Source organism: Hyla sarda, chromosome 4 (assembly GCF_029499605.1).
Source record: "Hyla sarda isolate aHylSar1 chromosome 4, aHylSar1.hap1, whole genome shotgun sequence".
Lineage (NCBI taxonomy): Eukaryota > Metazoa > Chordata > Amphibia > Anura > Hylidae > Hyla > Hyla sarda.
The window spans coordinates 283,224,716-283,242,348 of NC_079192.1; the positions used below are offsets into that span (position 1 = coordinate 283,224,716).

The following is a 17,633-nucleotide window of genomic DNA, read 5'->3' on the forward strand; positions in this document are numbered from 1 at the left end:
AGTGGAGCACAGGGACAACTATCTAGAGGGGTCTTCCTACAGGGGATTAACTGTCTAGAAGAGTCTGCCTACAGGTGGCAGCTATCTAGTTGGTCTACCTACTCTAGACACCTATGTTATGGGGGAATCTATGAGAAGGCACCTGTCGGCCAACTGGAGCAATCAATATTATCTAATTGGAGGGGGGCTACGTACTCTTCCCCATCCCATTTATCTATTCACTGTACTATGTGGGACACCAAGGAGGGCATTAGTATTGTTTGTGGTACTGTAGTTCTTGAAAAAGTGCAGTGTCTGAAATATTTTTTCCAGTGGGTTCTGCAGAGACAATTTGTAGCTGAAAAAAAAAATCATCATGACGATCTGATCTAGTTAGAGAAGAAAAAGCAAAATGAACGACTTCGTTAAGAGAAGACGTCCCCTGTGAGTCACTGACTGTAACTGCACTGTAATCACTTGTGGTGTCCAGTATTTCCTACTGTGCCTTGGTAATTAGTCCCCAAAGTTAGAGTCCCTAGGACTGTTGGGGTTCGCTTTCCTCATTTGACCCCTAGTCACCCCTTAGTCACTTAATATTTGTAAATATTATCTGTCTAACTAAATGTATATGGTATTACTCACTGTTTTAGCGGCAAAGGACCTGAGGGTCATGTGACCGGGTTGCAGAACTCTATGGTTTTTGCTAAAGGACCTTTGGTGGTTTTGGACATGTGATTACCCACAATCCATTGTAACGGTGAGTGACAGCTGATTGGACCAATCCAAAACGGCCAGCCCCTACCCATATAAGGGAGCTGCAGCCATTTTGTCGCTCTCTTGTTCCTGCGCTGCCAAGCAAGCATCATTGCTCTTGGGTTGCTGACTTTGGACGAGGTAGGACCTCCGCAGCTTACAAGACAAATTACTAGGCCCAAAGCCTTGCGGCTTAGGCCTGCGCTAGTGACGGATAGTTCTTACAATTCCCTGCAATCTCCGCAAGATCTCCGGACCTAATCCAACCCCTAAATCCCGCATATCTATGCAAATACAATCCTCAAAATCTAAAGGGAACTTTTTGGTCCTAAGCATCTGTCAATCACTGCTGTGCTGTTTGTAAAGACTCTGTTATCTAGACTTTTACCGTTGCTGCACATACAGAAAATCTTCAGTAAAGATTCTTGCAAGTTTTAAGTTCAGCACTGCTGTGGACAATCTATTTATTTTACACTCACCTCTCGTTCTTGGGAAGGGTGGCGATAGGCCCAGCATCACTACAGAGTTTTAACCCTCACCCAGGTGTCACGAGTGACAAGGGTTAACAGCGCCCTTTATTATACAGAACTGCAACACCCCAACTACCCAACACCCCCACCAGGCTACCACACACTTATATGGTCTGTAGGGTTAATGATGATGGTGGTTGTTGTTACCTGTGTGTAGGAGATCCTCTTAAACTTAGGTGACAGACTGGCAACATTATTGCTGTTAAAGAGGTAGTTCCCATTCCACGTTTTTAGGGGTGGTTAGGGTCATAGTTGAGGGCGTGGTTAGGGTCCTGCTTGAGGGTGTGGTAAGGGGTTTGGTTTATCCCTCTATAAGGAAGCAGATAAGCGTTGTGCCACAAATACCAGGTGCCACAAAAAGGTACAGAAAAAAGATAGACAACACTTTTTTATTTGTTTCTATTTTTATACAGTTTTCTCAGGATGTGAATATTTGTACTCAATTTCCAAAATTACTTCTCAGGACTCACACACTGTTTCTGTATTCTTGGCCGTTTGTCTGCAACAAGCTGTATGTCAGGTCTCTAGTATTTAGATCTTACTTGCTTAAGCTATGTTTGCTTGTTGATTTGATCTATATGGGCCTGTTCACCCTTTACTTGTGATACCTCTTGTTTGTATCCTTCAAAAATGTGAATAACAGCAAATTTACAAAAAACAAAAATAGTTAAAGACAGAAAATAGGATTTAGTCTGTGCTTGACTTCTGAACCTTTAAAATAACTGTAACTTACTTCTTTTTTACATTCTACATGGAAAAAGTAATGCTTAGTGTCAAATAGGAGATTTAAATCAGTTTAGTCAGCTTTATAAGCAGATGCAGAATGATATGTAGATATTTTAGTAATTGTTCCCAATGTTATCCTATGCTCCCATTTATATTACCATCTACCTAACTCTCTACGTCTCCAGAGTTTTATTACTGTGGCATAACTAGGACAAGAATCTTAGACATTTTTAGAAACTCAAGGGGGTTTGGCTTGAATTGAGCTCAGAAAATTATATTTCTGCAAGTCTGATCCCAGAAAGCCTTCACAAATCGAATAAAGTTTCCATGGGTTACTGCCAAAGTTACAGTATGTAAGTGTAACTTTGGCAACTTTGGCGTGGGAATGTTTTTGAAAGAAATTGGTTATTTTCTATTTCTGGATAACCCCTTTAAAGTTCAAGTCTAAACTTGTGAGCCCGCACAATCTTCAGTTCCAGCATGAGGAGACATAGGCCACACTGGGCAGGACAGTTACGGAGACAACCATACCATGCTCAACAAAGTTTCATGCACGAATCCTTCAGTTCTTTAGAAAAGTGCTTGTGGAATGGTTACTTTGGCAAAATGCACTAACCAGCATGGCTTTTGTCACCCCATGCTGGACCTGAAGATTGCACAAGCTCACAACTTTGGACGGGCTGTAGTGCTGTAATGCAAGTCTTTTGACCTTTCCCAGCATTTCATGCAACCAGAGACAAAATGCCATAAGTCCCATGGTATCCAGAAAGCATGGCTATGCTGAAGTGTGTGATTGGATAGCAGGGTGGAAGATATTTACAAACTGCAGTATAGCTACGCCCATTGGAGATCAAGTGTCTTTTGACATATTGTCTCAGGCGCCATATAATGCTGGCAAAGGTCAGAGACAACAGTAAAATAAAATAAAAACTCAAACTACAGCACTTCTGAGTGTGGTTTCTGTGTGACAAAATGTAACAAAGGGATGCATGGAGGTAATAAAAACATATTACACATTAAAGACGTTATCCAGGAATAAAAAAAAGCAGACTTAATTTCTTTCAAAGACCGCTTCCTGTCTGTCTACACTTTGGGTGTGATATTACATCTTGGATCCATTCACTTCAATGGAACTGAGCTGTAGAACCACACTCAACCTGGAGACAGATGGGGAGTGTTCTTTGAAATAAATTATGTCTTGTTTTTTGATTCCTGGATAACCCCTTTAATTTAACTTGGCATGATGGGATCGAAGAATAAAATTCCTGGAATACCTCTTTATCTTTGCTGAAAAAAAATACCTTCTTTTTAGGTAACTGTAGCAGGACACATGTAGTATTTACATTAATTGCGTTAGGGAAAAAAATAATACATGTATAGCAGAAGATGGGACAGCACTCACAAACTCTTATGCAAATCCATGGCACACCATGTTTATGGTAAAGAAGGTGAAACTTTTTATAAGCAGCACAAAGAAGAAGGTAAGCGGCACACCAAGGTAACTTGGAATCAATATTTAAGGGCTTTATTCTGTGTAACTCATTACACGGCAGGGGAGGACAGACATGCAGTGGACGAGTAGATTGAGCAACAAATGTTTTGCACGATTCCCGTGCTTCTACTGGCCGCTTACCTTCTTCTTCGTGCAGCTTCCATATGGTCTGAGATTCTCAAGCCATGCACCCACAAGTGCTGGATAAAAATCTCACACCTTTCACCAATACATTGCTTCCTGCTACAGTATTTGATAAGTTCAAATCCATTTATTATGCAATTGTGCTGTGCTTCATTCTCTTTCTCCGTTGTATACCACTTATTATTATTTAATTTTTATTTTCTAATGCCACAAGGTATTACAATTCTTTTAGAGAATGTGAAGACATAGAAAAGTTGTGTTAACGTCCATGTCTAGTTGTAAGCACCACCTATTTTCTAACAAAGTGTCATGGGCATAGCAAAAGTAAAACATGCACACAATTTTGTGTAAAACAGACATGCACCAAAACCTTTTTTTGCCAGAAAACTGGTGTTACAATTTTTTGACCTTTCCTCTCTGTGTTCTGGTTCATAACTGTAACCAATAAAATACAACTTTTAACTTGTAAAGTTTAAATTCTTACATAAACAATTTACCCAATGTTTTTATTTCTAATACTACCAAATAAACAACTTCACCTCCCACTGTCTTACAAATAAAGTCACTCATATTATTGACTATTCAGATTATGCTCCTGTAAATTAAAGGCTTCTTTATTAGTTTGACCTCCTAGTTGCATGTAATAATTTTCATTATTGTTGTATTTTGATCTTTGACCAGCATGAAGGCAGCACAACTGTTATCCAAAATCAGAATTTGAGTTGTTCACAATGCAATCTAATGAACACACAACATACTCATTGACCGAAGAGAGTCATTTTAATCAGTGCAATTAACTAAACATTATTAGATGAATTATGATGCAAGGATTACATCAGAAAATATGTTTAATCCATCTGTTCCCAGAGTAGACAATTGGTTTGATTGGCCTCTCTGTTATAAGAATTTTTTTTGTTTGTTTGGCTTCTTCTATTTTTAGAGTTGCCATTTTCTTGACGTTTCCAAAATACTTAATCATTTCAAATGATTTATCTCCAAGAAACATTTTGTCAGTTAATTTGGCTAGAATTGAAAAGGCAATTATGCTTTTTCTTTTATTACGTTTGTCTTTACAACTAAATACCTATAAATTTATTATGCGTACAAGTTAATTTGTAGTTAATATATAGCAATTATAATAAACAGAACTGTGCAAACACCAAAAATATACTCACAGTTCAACCTGGCAAAATTATTTTATACATCAACATCCAGTGAAATAACTATTGTGTAGATTTGAAACCAAATGGGTATTTGTCAGATGATGCTCACATAAATTAGCCTAAATTTAGAACTATATTTAAACCTTGTCTGTGAGCCATGTCAGAAATTCTCATGATTGATTATTCTGCATGTTCCTCGCATACATATTTAGATATTCTTAGTAATTGTTCTCTATGTGAATCATAATAGACTTTTTTCTTCAAATAATAAAAGATCACAAAATAACACAATAAACTAATAATAATGATGATGGTGGTTGTATATAAGTGATATGATTAAAATTTATTTATTTTTAAATATCATATATTACTATTATTACATGAGATTTTATGATGTAGACATCTCGGGGTCTAGAGAAGATGCATGTGTATACTAATACAGATGGCCTGCATGTGGCCAAAAATTCCTGTGTTAGAGCAAAGTATAAATATCAACAACAAATAACTGTGCTGATAGGAGGGAACTCCATAAGACTTAGCTTTTAGTAGGTATACTCTAAAAGCCACCAAAGTAACCAAAAAGTGCTCAGAAAATCACCAGCACCGAATAATAAATATGGTGTGAAGAAATTACCTCATAGCAATGTGGATTTTACAAAATGCCGCAAGTTAATGATATCCAGTCAGCATAGTACCCAATGCGTTTCTGCCACGGTAGTGTGGAGTCATCAGGGGACCTATTATGTAATAATGAATGGTATAAGGGCTTTTCGGCTGAGCCCACCATACATTAATAAACTGCGTGCATAAGAATAAATAAAAAAACTACTGATATATAGAACAATGGTTACACAAATGGGGAGATACCCGATACTTAGTGTACTACCCCTTGCAAGGCTACAGGACATTTATTGCAGGGCATAGTAACTGCAGTCATCAAAGGGATCTGTAAAGGAAACACACAACAACAATAGAAGGTTTCAGCAAACTTTCTCCAGAGTACTAATAATTTTCGCTGAATACTGATGTTGTCACTCAAATGTCCCTGTAAAGTCCATGGATTCCTAGAAGGGAAAGATGTAGTCCCTATAAGTAAGCCGCATGTGAGTACCTGAAAAGCAAATGGTGCATCATGCACCTGCTGATGTACTCATAATTAAGTCGTCTTGCTTGCGGTATTGGTTCTCGTGCAGCACTCCTACCCGCAATGGCGGGGAGCCGTCTGTTACTCACGGCTAATCACCGAGACCATGCCTGCGTCTGATGTCATATCCTCCGTCGACTGGAAGTTGCATCCTGGCGCCCAGCCCTCAGTGAGGCGGACAGAGGGTGGCGCCGAATATGACTGACTGCGTCCTTAGTTACAGCGGGGATGTACTGACAACTAGGCAATTCGCCTAGAACAATACAGAGGACCGGAATAGGCCAATACACTGGGCGTACATGAAGATATATACAAATACCATACAAGAGGCAAGATAGGAGATGGGGATAAAACCACAGGCTATCCGTGTTTTATGATTCGGCAGGCTGGAGGTGGATCCTCTGTGTCAGAGAGGGATTGGCGTGGACCGTACCGGTGGACCGGTTCTAAGTTGCTACTGGTATTCACCAGAGCCTGCCGCAAAGTGGGATAGTCTTGCTGCGGCGGTAGCAACCAGGTCGTATCCACCGGTAACGGCTCAACCTCTCTGACTGCTGAGACAGGCGCGGACAAAAGGACAAGGCAAGAGCAAGGTCGGACGTAGCAGAAGGTCGGGGCAGACGGCAAGGGTCATAGTCGGGGCAACAGCAGAAGGTCTGGAACACAGGCTTGGGACAAACACTAAACGCTTTCTCTGGCACAAGGCAACAAGATCCAGCAAGGAAGTGAAGGGGAAGTGTGGTTATATGGACAGGGAGCAGGTGGAAGCTAATTAGACTAATTGGGCCAGGCACCAATCATTGGTGTACTGGCCCTTTAAATCTTAGAGAGCTGGCGCGCTCGCCCTAGAGAGCGGAGCCGCGCACGCCAGAACGTGACAGCCGGGGACCGGGACGGGTAAGTGGCTTGGGATGCGATTCGCGAGCAGGCGCGTCCCGCTATGCGAATCGCATCCCTAGTCGTCAGTGTCAGTGCAGCGCTCCCGGTCAGCGGGTCTGACCGGGGCGCTGCAGAGAGGAGAACGCCTCGAGCGCTCCGGGGAGGAGCAGGGACCCGGAGCGCTCGGCGTAACACCGTATAAACATAAATTGGATACAGGGTCCCATGAGCTTTAGTTGCAGTAAACCCCACCTCCTTCTCTTGAAACCTCATATATTAGAACAACAGTTATGGTGCTACAGTACAGCTAAATACAATGGGAAATACAGAGATGTCCCATTAATCTAGAATATGTGTCAGACTAGAGATGGTAGACATCTCGGGGTCTCTTGGGGTTAACTACAAGCAAGCCTATATCAATATTTGATAACCCTTGTTCACTTGCACAGCAGTCATTTGTTAACAATTTGTGCTCACTCCAAACCTAAGGTTACAGGTACCACAGTGCTTAACCCCTTTCCTAACGATGACGTCCTGGTACATCATGGGTCGTCTGAGGGAAATATGTCATGGGCCTGAGCGTCTGGTCGGTGTCATAACTGGCAGATGCCAGCTGACATCTGCCCTTAATGATGGACATCAAAGCTGATTCCATCATTTAAATGGTTAAATTCCCTCATCAACTGCGACCACAGCATTTCAAGATCAAATGTCGGTAATCCCTTGTGTCTAGGGGACCCACCAGCAGTTCGTGGACTTACTTGTCTTTCCCAGTGCTTAGTGAATTGACGACTGCTTAATGGGGTGCTCCGCCCCTATACATCTTATCCCCTGTCCAAAAGAGAGGCCGCTTGTACCCTCCAATCTCCAAGCTGGCAGCTTGGGGCTTCCATTCTCGTGATGTCATGCCACGGCCCCTCTATTCATGTCTATGAAAGGGGGTGAGATGGCTGTGTACCAGGATAGGGGATGAGATGTATAGGAATGAAGTGCCTCTTTAATGCTGTTTTAGGCAGCCCTTAGCAATCGAGCACCGATAACTTACATCAATGTAACACAATAGCATTACATTGATCTATGTAAGATTGCTTATGATAGAGCTCTAGGCCCCAAAAATGTGTAAAAAAAAAAAGTTAAAGTATACCTAATAGATCCCACAAAAAAATTATAAATGTTACTCAGTAGATAATCCTGACCTTGTACACCTATTTTTTTTTATGCCTCTATCACCGATATTTTTATTATAAAAATACCTCTTTTTCATTATCTCGCAGTGTTAGAAATCTTCTCAGGGGAAGGGGGCGTGTCCCTCCCTTGTGGTGGTGGGAGGTGATTGTTGTGTCATCTCTTGACTCATGGACAACCTTATGCTGCTGCAGGACTGGTTAGTGTCCCAGTAAGTATGGGGACCCCTAGTGGTGGGATTTTTAGGGGTAATTTTCTTTATTACATTTAATTTCCATCAGTAAGAACATCTAAAAAGTTTTGGGATCTGATAGTGCCTATCTAAAAATAAAAAAAAAATAAAAAAATTCCCCCCCCCTTAATAATTTTTTTTAACCTGTTCAGGACCCAGGGCGTAATTTTACGCCCCGGCGCCCTGGTACTTAAGGACCCAGGGCGTAAACTTACGCCCTGGCGGTTTCCGGTCCCTGCCACGCGCCGGGATGAGATCGGAAGCGGATGCCTGCTGAAATGCTTCAGCAGGCATCCAGGGCAAACGCCAAGGGGGGCCATGTAGGCCCTTGCGATCTGCGGCGATACCGGGCTGATCGGGTCTCTTTGCATGATCCCGGCTGTCACAGACAGCCAGGACCATGCTGGAGCCTAGGCGCGAGGTGGCAAGCCTGCCACCTCCTCCGATCCCCTGCGATCCGTCGGTTAACTAACCGACCAATCGCAGGGGGGGGTTACTTCCTCCCGTCCTGCCCGGCCCCTGGAAGTCTGGAGAGGACGGGAGGAAGACCGGAGGACGCGGCGGGGGACGGGGGAGTGCTGGGGACCAGCCCCGGTACTTACCTTGTCCCTGAAGACCCGGATCCCGGCGATGAAGATGGCGGTGGCGGCGACAGCTGAGTGGATCTTCAGCCGCGGTCGGGCCCTTTACAGCAATGCACGTCGCCGTAAAGCGACATGCATTGCCGTAATGGCACCCTGTATACTACAACTCCCAGCATGCCCAGACAGCCCTTGGCGTCTGGGCATGCTGGGAGTTGCAGTTTTGCAACATCTGGAGGTCCACAGTTTTTGGACCACTGTGCCCTTCCAGATGTTGCAAAACTACACATCCTCAGCATGCCCTTACTGTCCAGGCATGCTGGGAGTTGTAGTTCTGCAACATCTGGCCCTTCAGATGTTGCAGAACTACAACTCCCAGCATGCCTGGACAGTTTTGGCATACTGGGAGTTGTAGTTTTGCAACATCTGGAAGGGCACAGATTGGGAACCACTGTATTAGGGGTCTGCAAACTGTAGTCCTCCAGATGTTGCAAAACTACAACTCCAAGCATGCTGGGAGTTGTAGTTCGGCAACATCTGGCTCTAAAGATGTTGCCGAACTACTACTTCCAGCATGCCTGAGAATGTTTGGGAGTTGTGGTTTTGCAACAACTGGAGGCACACTGGTTGGGAAACATTGTCTGTTTTCTAACTCAGTGTTTCCCAACCCGTGTGGCTCCAGCTGTTGCAAAACTATAACTACCGGCATGCACTGATAGACTGTGCATGCTGGGAGTTGTAGTTTTGCAACAGCTGGAGGTCCCCCCCTGTGAATGTACAGGATACATTCACATGGGCAGGAGGCTTACAGTGAGTATCAGGCTGCAAGTTTGCGATGCAGCAAATTTTGCGCGGCAGCTCAAACTCGCAGCGGGAAACTCGCTGTAATCCCCCACCCGTGTGACTGTACCCTAAAAACACTACACTACACTACACTAACACAAAATAAAATAAAAAGTAAAAAAACACTACATATACACATACCCCTACACAGCCCCCCTCCCCTCCCCAATAAAAATGAAAAACGCCTGGTACGCCACTGTTTCCAAAATGGAGCCTCCAGCTGTTGCAAAACAACAACTTCCAGTATTGCCGGACAGCCGTTGACTGTCCAAGCATGCTGGGAGTTTTGCAGCAGCTGGAGGCACCCTGTTTGGGAATCACTGGCGTAGAATACCCCTATGTCCACCCCTATGCAAATCCCTAATTCAGGCCTCAAATGCGCATGGCGCTCTCACTTTGGAGCCCTGTCGTATTTCAAGGCAACAGTTTAGGGCCACATATGGGGTATCGCCGTACTCGGGAGAAATTGCCTAACAAATTTGGGGGGGCTTTTTCTCCTTTCACCCCTTATGAAAAGGTGAAGTTGGGGTCTACACCAGCATGTTAGTGTAAAAAAATACATTTTTTACACTAACATGCTGGTGTTGCCCTATACTTTTCATTTTGACAAGAGGTAAAAGGGAAAAAAGCCCCCCAAAATTTGTAATGCAATTTCTCCCGACTAAGGAGATACCCCATATGTGGGTGTAAAGTCCTCTGGGGGCGCACAACAAGACCCAGAAGGGAGAGTGAACCATGTACATTTGAGGTGATTTGCACAGGGGTGGCTGATTGTTACAGCGGTTTTGACAAACGCAAAAAAAAACGCAAACGCAAAAAAAAAAACCACATGTGACCCCATTTCGGAAACTACACCCCTCACGGAATGTAATGAGGGGTGCAGTGAGAATTTACAACCCACTGGTGTCTGACAGAGCTTTGGAACAGTGGGCTGTGCAAATAAAACATTTTGTACAGCCCACTGTTTCAAAGATCTGACAGACACCGATGGCTTGTAAATGCTCACTGTACCCCTTGTTACGTTCTTCAAGGGGTCCCGTTTCCAAAATGGTATGCCATGTGGGGGTTATTTTGTCCTGGAACCATAGGGGCTTCCTAAATGCGACATGCCCCCGAGCAAAATTTGCTCTCAAAAAGCCAAATATGACTCCTTCTCTTCTGAGCATTGTAGTTCGCCCGTAGTGCACTTCAGGTCAACTTATGGGGTACCTCCATACTCAGAAGAGATGGGGTTACAAATTTTGGGGCGCATTTTCTGCTATTAACCCTTGCAAAAATGTGAAATTTGGGGGGAAACACATTTTAGTGAAAAAAATTATATATTTTTTTACATATGCAAAAGTCGTGAAACACCTGTGGGGTATTAAGGCTCACTTAATTCCTTGTTACGTTCCTCAAGGGGTCTAGTTTCCAAAATGGTATGCCATGTGGGGGGGGGTTTGCTGTTCTGGCACCATAGGGGCTTCCTAAATGCAACATGCCCCCCAAAAACCATTTCAGAAAAACGTACTCTCCAAAATCCCCTTGTTGCTCCTTTGCTTCTGAGCCCTCTACTGCGCCCGCCGAACACTTTACATAGACATATGAGGTATGTCCTTACTCGAGAGAAATTGGGCTACAAAAATAACAATCCATTTTCTCCTTTACCCCTTGTAAAAATTCAAAAATTTGGTCTACAAGAACATGCGAGTGTAAAAAATGAAGATTGGGAATTTTCTCCTTCACTTTGCTGCTATTCCTGTGAAACACCTAAAGGGTTAAAATGCTGACTGAATGTAATTTTGAATACTTTGGGGGATGCAGTTTTTATAATGGGGTCATTTGTGGGGTATTTCTAAGATGAAGACCCTTCAAATCCACTGCAAACCTCAACTGGTCCCTGAAAAATTGTGATTTTGGAAATTTTGCGAAAAATTGAAAAATTGCTGCTGAACTTTGAAGCCCTCTGGTGTCTTCCAAAAGTAAAAACACGTCAATTTTATGATACAAACATAAAGTAGACATATTGTATATGTGAATAAAATTTTTTTTTTTAGAATATCCATTTTCCTTACAAGCAGAGAGCTTCAAAGTTAGAAAAATGCAAAATGTTCAAATTTTTCATCAAATTTTGGGATTTTTCACCAAGAAAGGATGCATTGAACAAACTTTTGTTTTTCTTTTTCAAGTTTTATATTTTTTATTAACCATAAAACGAAACAAAAATTATCCAGGTTTGGTATCATTGGAATCATACTGACCCATTGAATAAAGTAAGTATGTAAAAAAAAAATATTTTGGGCCCCACAAACTTGTGCATTTTCATTTTTTCATTTTTCAAATTTGCCTTCCATACATATTTTTTTCTGGCTCTGTAATACATTATATGATAAAATAAAGTGTACCGATGAAAAATACAACTTGACCAACAAAAAATAAGCCCTAATGCAATGCAAAAAAAAGTTATGGGTCTTAGATTATAAGGAGGAAATAAAATGCATTGGATGTTCAGATATGAATGAATTTTAGTACCTGTGCTAGGTGTTATTGTTCCATGGTCTAGTCACTGTTCTTTCACAGGCACGGGGGTCCCCACACGTGCACTCTGTAGAGATGGAGGATATATGCACAACAATAGCAGACACCTGGCTGAACATTGACAATAATTTTTCCATACCATACAACATTGCAGGATTTTTCATAATGCAATTAAAGTTCTAGTTGATTAACACATTTGACTAGACACAGTACTTTGGCTAGAACAAGGGTATTTTGGGTGTGTTATCTCTTCTCCGCCAATAAAAGGTTACTCACAGGTTCTTGTATACACACCTCCAAAAAGGGGAACAAACTGCTTTTTCAGTCGGATCCCAATGGAATATTCCTTTTACTTGTAGTTCTAGAGTTCCCAGTTGCAGGGCATAGATTCTTTGTAACTTTACTAGTCACTCTTTAATTGAACAGGCCTGGCTGGAAGCTTTCAGGTCCTGGTTGGAACATGGCCCTTGTTTCTATGTACTTTATACTGTATACTTAACTGTATACTTAAAATAAGGTTACTACTTAGACATGGTCTAAGATGGCAGGAGTTGCTCAACCCCAAATGCGGATGTGCATTTATGCTGGGGGGCAGATCCTGTACTTGTGGTCCATTGCTAAGGGAGATCCCCAGCATACAAATGCATACAATGGAGGATGCCTGCAAACGACCACTAGTACCACAATGGCATCACTCATCAGATGAATAGGTGTGGATGTGAAACATATAGAATAATACAACAACACTACAGGAATATAGGTGCACTACTGTGGTAGATGTAAACAATGACATTGGCTAGCCCTCAAAACTGATGTTAAATTGAGACATTAACCAGTATATCCTTATATGAAGGACATACCTGAGCCCGCACACCAACACCAAGGTTTCTCAAGTGGCACGGGACCTAACACTAATCTTCCTGTGCATGATAAGCAAAACCAGGGGCCAGTGGGCAATTACACCAGCATTAGGTGTAATGCTGGTGTAATTGCCCACTCACACACTGCTCCCAGGTTACCTCCAGTGTGGCTGGGCACACATACAATGGGAGGAGAGAGACAGGTTATGAGTCCTACCCAAGTTTACTGATATGTTGCTGGCCTCAGAGGTGTACCTTAATGCTACCTAAAATGATAATAAAGGCGCATTAGTATACATTTTCAAAAAGGCTACTACTTAGACGTGGTCTAAGATGGCAGGAGGTGCTCAACCACAAATGCGGATGTGCAATTATGCTGGGGGGCATATCCTGCACTTGCCCATTGCTGGGCCAATGCTGCTGTAATTGCCAATTGGCCCCAGGTTTAGCTTATCATGCACAGTTACGTTAGTGTTAGGTCCTGTGCCACTTGAGAAACCTTGGTGTTGGTGTGCGTGCTCAGGTATGTCCTTCATATAAGGATATACTGGCTATTGTCTCAATTTTACATCAGTTTTGAGGGTTAGTCAATGTCATTGTTTACATCCACAACAGTAGTGCACCTAAATTCCTGTAGTGTTGTTGTATTTGTCTTAAAATAATCATCAGTTTGGCTGACCAGTATATTGAAGATAAACTGATTAATTGACTGTAGAAATCTCTTTGTAAAAGGACTGTAAATCTGGGTATAATGCTCTATATACTGGACTGTAGGCCCATTTGACCTAAGGCTTGGGGCAGGAACTCGTACTACCTCCGCAAACTCTGACTATCTGCGTGTGCTAGCCCGGATTGGGACAGAAAGTGAGAGACTGTGTGCCCTGGGCCTATTCATCCACATCGGACACAGTGGCCCAGATTTATCAATCTTCCTGTACCAAATCCGTCTGGTTTTGCCCATAAACAATAGATTACAGCTTAGCTTTCATTTTACCAGAGCTCAATATGATATGAAAACTGAACTGTAATTTATTGCTTTAGGCAAAACCCAGATGTCTGAAAGCAATTGTTGCAGTATGTAGTCCTGTGTCTGCCAGTGACAAAATACAAATGAATCGAATCAGATACTCTTGTCACCAAGTGTCATGGCATTGTGTAAAGTGTATATACACCCACAGTACCTAGTGTAACATCACCAAACCTATTTGGAGAACTACAGCTTCCTGCTGTCCCTACATAACATTTGCCACCTCCCACATTGGTACAACAGAACCTTAGATGTACAGTGTATACAGGTTAGTAATGCCAGCCAAGGAATGCTTAGAAAAGGTTGTGAAGAAATGCGCTATTTGCTCATCTACAAAAGAGTTCTGTATCATTTAAGAGAAAAGTTCCCCATATACACAGTCTTTGTGTTTCTGTCATAACACATTGTACTGCTATAGAAGAAAGGTCATCATCACTAGGACATTGAATAAAGTATGAAATAATTTGTTTGGAAGGCCAATAGCGCCAAAGTGTTTTCCAATAATTCAGATGGCCTTTCTTTTTCTATACATATATATTTGCCCACCATAAATAGTTTTGAGAGATATTTTAGAGACAGCCTTGAAGTAAATGTTTATATTTGAATTTAGTTGCTTTCTGAACATACAAATGGGTTTTTTAACTCTTAAAGTAATGTGTTACTGTTACTTCTGTCAAGTCAGTTATTAAAAGAATGAGCAATGCATCTCCTTTTCAAGAAAATACTTATTTCTGCTGGATTCACATATGGCTTTGAAACCACATAAAAAACTGCAGTGTTTTTTTTTTCTAGAAAACAAAACAATATGCGGTAGATTCTCAAAATCTGCTTTTTTTGTACGTTGTGCTAAACGATTATGCATTAAATTGTTTTCCTCATATTTTCAGTTGGCTCTCCCTTTTAAAATACCCTTTTTCAGGCCAATTACATTTTTTTTGCGCTAAAACTTTTAATTCTTGAGCACAAATTGCCGGGTATTGTACCACTTTTTAACCACTTAAGGACACAGGGCGTACAGGTACGCCCTGACGTCCTGATACTTAAGGACCAGGACGGGCTCATCGGGCAGGGACCGGATTGGGATGCCTGCTGAAATCATTCAGCAGACACCCCGTGCAAACCCCTGAGGGGGTCCTGAGACCCACCCTATGTCAGCGATCGCGGCAAATCGCTGGTCAATTCAGACTGTCGATTTGCGGCGATTCCAGGTCAATTGAGTCTCCAGTGACCTAGAAAAAAAGAATGGAGTGAGGTGGCACCTCATGATCACGTGATTGATCGGTCGGAACCACCGACCAATCACTACACTGCTGGGCAGGGATCAGGGCTGGAGGGGGTCTCCTACCTTTGCCTGGCCCAGCAAGGGTCCCCTCAGGAGTGGTGGCAGCAGCGGCGGCGGTCCGGTGGTTCGGGCGGCTGGATACAGCAAGAGGTGAGGCCTGTTCCCCTCCTGCTGTTGCTTAGCAACAACTCTCAGCATGTACAGCCAAATGCCATGCTGGAAGTTATAGTTTTGCAACAGCTGGAGTTCCAACTACAACTCCAAGCATGCCCTTTGGTAGTCTGTGCATGCTGGGGGTTGTAGTTATGCAACAGCTGGAGGCAATTTTTTTCTATTAAAAAGTGTGCATCCAGTTGTTGCATAACTACAACTCCCAGCATGCATGGACAGCCAAAAACTTTGTGAGGGGTGTAGTTTCCAAAATGAGGTCACATGAGGGGGGGGGTCCACTGTTCTGGCAACACGGGGGCTTTGTAAACACACATGGCCCCCAACTTCTATTCCAACCAAATTCTCTCTCCAAAAGCTCATTGGTGCTACTTCTCTTCTGAAGTCTTATTCGCAAATATTGAGCCCTCCCTTCTTTAATGGTATATGGAACTATGACTAGTGCATTAACTCTGTGATTTTTTTGCCCATTGAATCCAATAGGCCCATTGTGGTCTATGGGGATCTCACGGCATGTAAACCAGAAAGATAAGCAGGACCAGGGTGGGACAGAGTGTTACAGTGTTACAGTGTTACAGTGTTGTGGTTAAACTTTACTTTCCTGGAAAAGCTGCTGAGTTGCCCATAGCAACCAACCAGATTGCTTCTTTCATTTTTCCCAAGACCTCGGCAAAATGAAAGAAGCGATCTGATTGGTTGCTATGGGCAACTCAGCAGCTTTTCCTGGAAAAGTTTCTGAGTTGCCCATAGCAACCAGATTGCTTCCTTCATTTTTCAGAGGCCTTTTCAAAAATGAAGGAAGCAATCTGATTGGTTGCTATAGTCATTTCAGAAACTTTTCCTCCGGACAGGTTTTGATAAATCTCCCTCTCTGGGGGATATTCATCAAAACCAGTGAAGAGGAAGAGTTGTGTAGTTCCCCATAGCAATCAAACAAATTGCTTCTTTCATTTTTGAAAAGGCCTCTGAAAAATGAAAGAAGCAATCTGTTGGGTGCTATGGGCAACTCAGCAGCTTTTCCAGGAAAGTAAAGTTTAACCACAACACTGTAACACTCTGTCCCACCCCGGGACTGGAACCAGTGATGGTCTCCCATCCACTGTGCTGCCAAGACAGTCCTACTTATCTTACTGTTTTACATGCCATGAGATCCCCATAAACCACAATGGGCCTATTGGTTTCAATGGGCAAAAAATACCATTAAAGAAGGGAGGGCTCAATATTCACGAATATGCGCATATATTTTCGCATATAACGAATATGCGAATTTCGCGAATATATGACGAATATTCATCCATATATTCGCGAAATATCGCAAATTCGAATATGGCCTATGCCGCTCATCACTAAATTTTATTACAGACAACAATAGTGGGGCGACCCAGATAAAAAAAGATGTTACAAAAAAAACTGGTTTGTTATCCAGAGTAACTCTATTCTCAAGGCTTTGGTTCCGGAATCCCCTAAGATTACGTTCCGTTGTTCTAAGAATTTGCAAAATCTCATTGCTCCCAGCAGGTTAAAACAATACACAGTGTATGGCTGGAGGCTGTATGCCTGTGTACTGCCTCACCTCAGTGCTCCGACCACTGCTCCTCCTGTCCGAGGTCACGATCTACTGCTGTGGCCTATAGGCCATAGCAGTAGGTCCTGGGACCAAAGGACCGGTGGTCAGAGTACAGAAGATAATGTGCCACTGGTAACTTACCATACCCGTGTGTCCTCGCTGCTCTGCTCTGATCTGCTCTGCCTTTTCTATGGGCGCACGCACAGGACGCCAGTGATGTCCCTGCATGCGCTAGCTCCCGTCGGCCCCTGCATTTTTAAAGTTAACGTGGGGCCGCAGAAAGGTAACTGGGACATCCTGGTGTCCCGAAAAGATATTTCAGGACACAGGGATGTCCCGAATGTGACAGGGGAAATTAATCTCGGCCAGGACACCCGAGGTATGGATAATCCATGCCCCGGGCGTCCTGGCCGACTGCAGCACCAGGCGTATAAGACGACCCCCGACTTATGAGAACATTTTACTGGGTTTAAAAGTAATTTTATACGCAGGAAAATATGGTAGTTTTTTTTTATTGCTCTTTTTTATAATATAGAGAGCGGTATTTTTTTATATTAGCTA

The 17,633-nt window shown here is 42.7% G+C and overlaps 1 long non-coding RNA gene across 1 annotated transcript in view; it reads right to left on the minus strand.

Moving 5' to 3' along the window:
- Positions 1 to 15,502, minus strand: part of LOC130367013 (uncharacterized) — a 103,710-nt gene extending 88,208 nt beyond the window's left edge. The window contains exons 1-2 of the long non-coding RNA XR_008892042.1: positions 15,401 to 15,502; positions 12,163 to 12,235 (exon numbers count right to left, since the gene is read on the minus strand). This is a non-coding gene — a long non-coding RNA (uncharacterized LOC130367013). The remainder of the gene's footprint in view (positions 1 to 12,162; positions 12,236 to 15,400) is intronic.
- Positions 15,503 to 17,633: the final 2,131 nt, after the last annotated feature.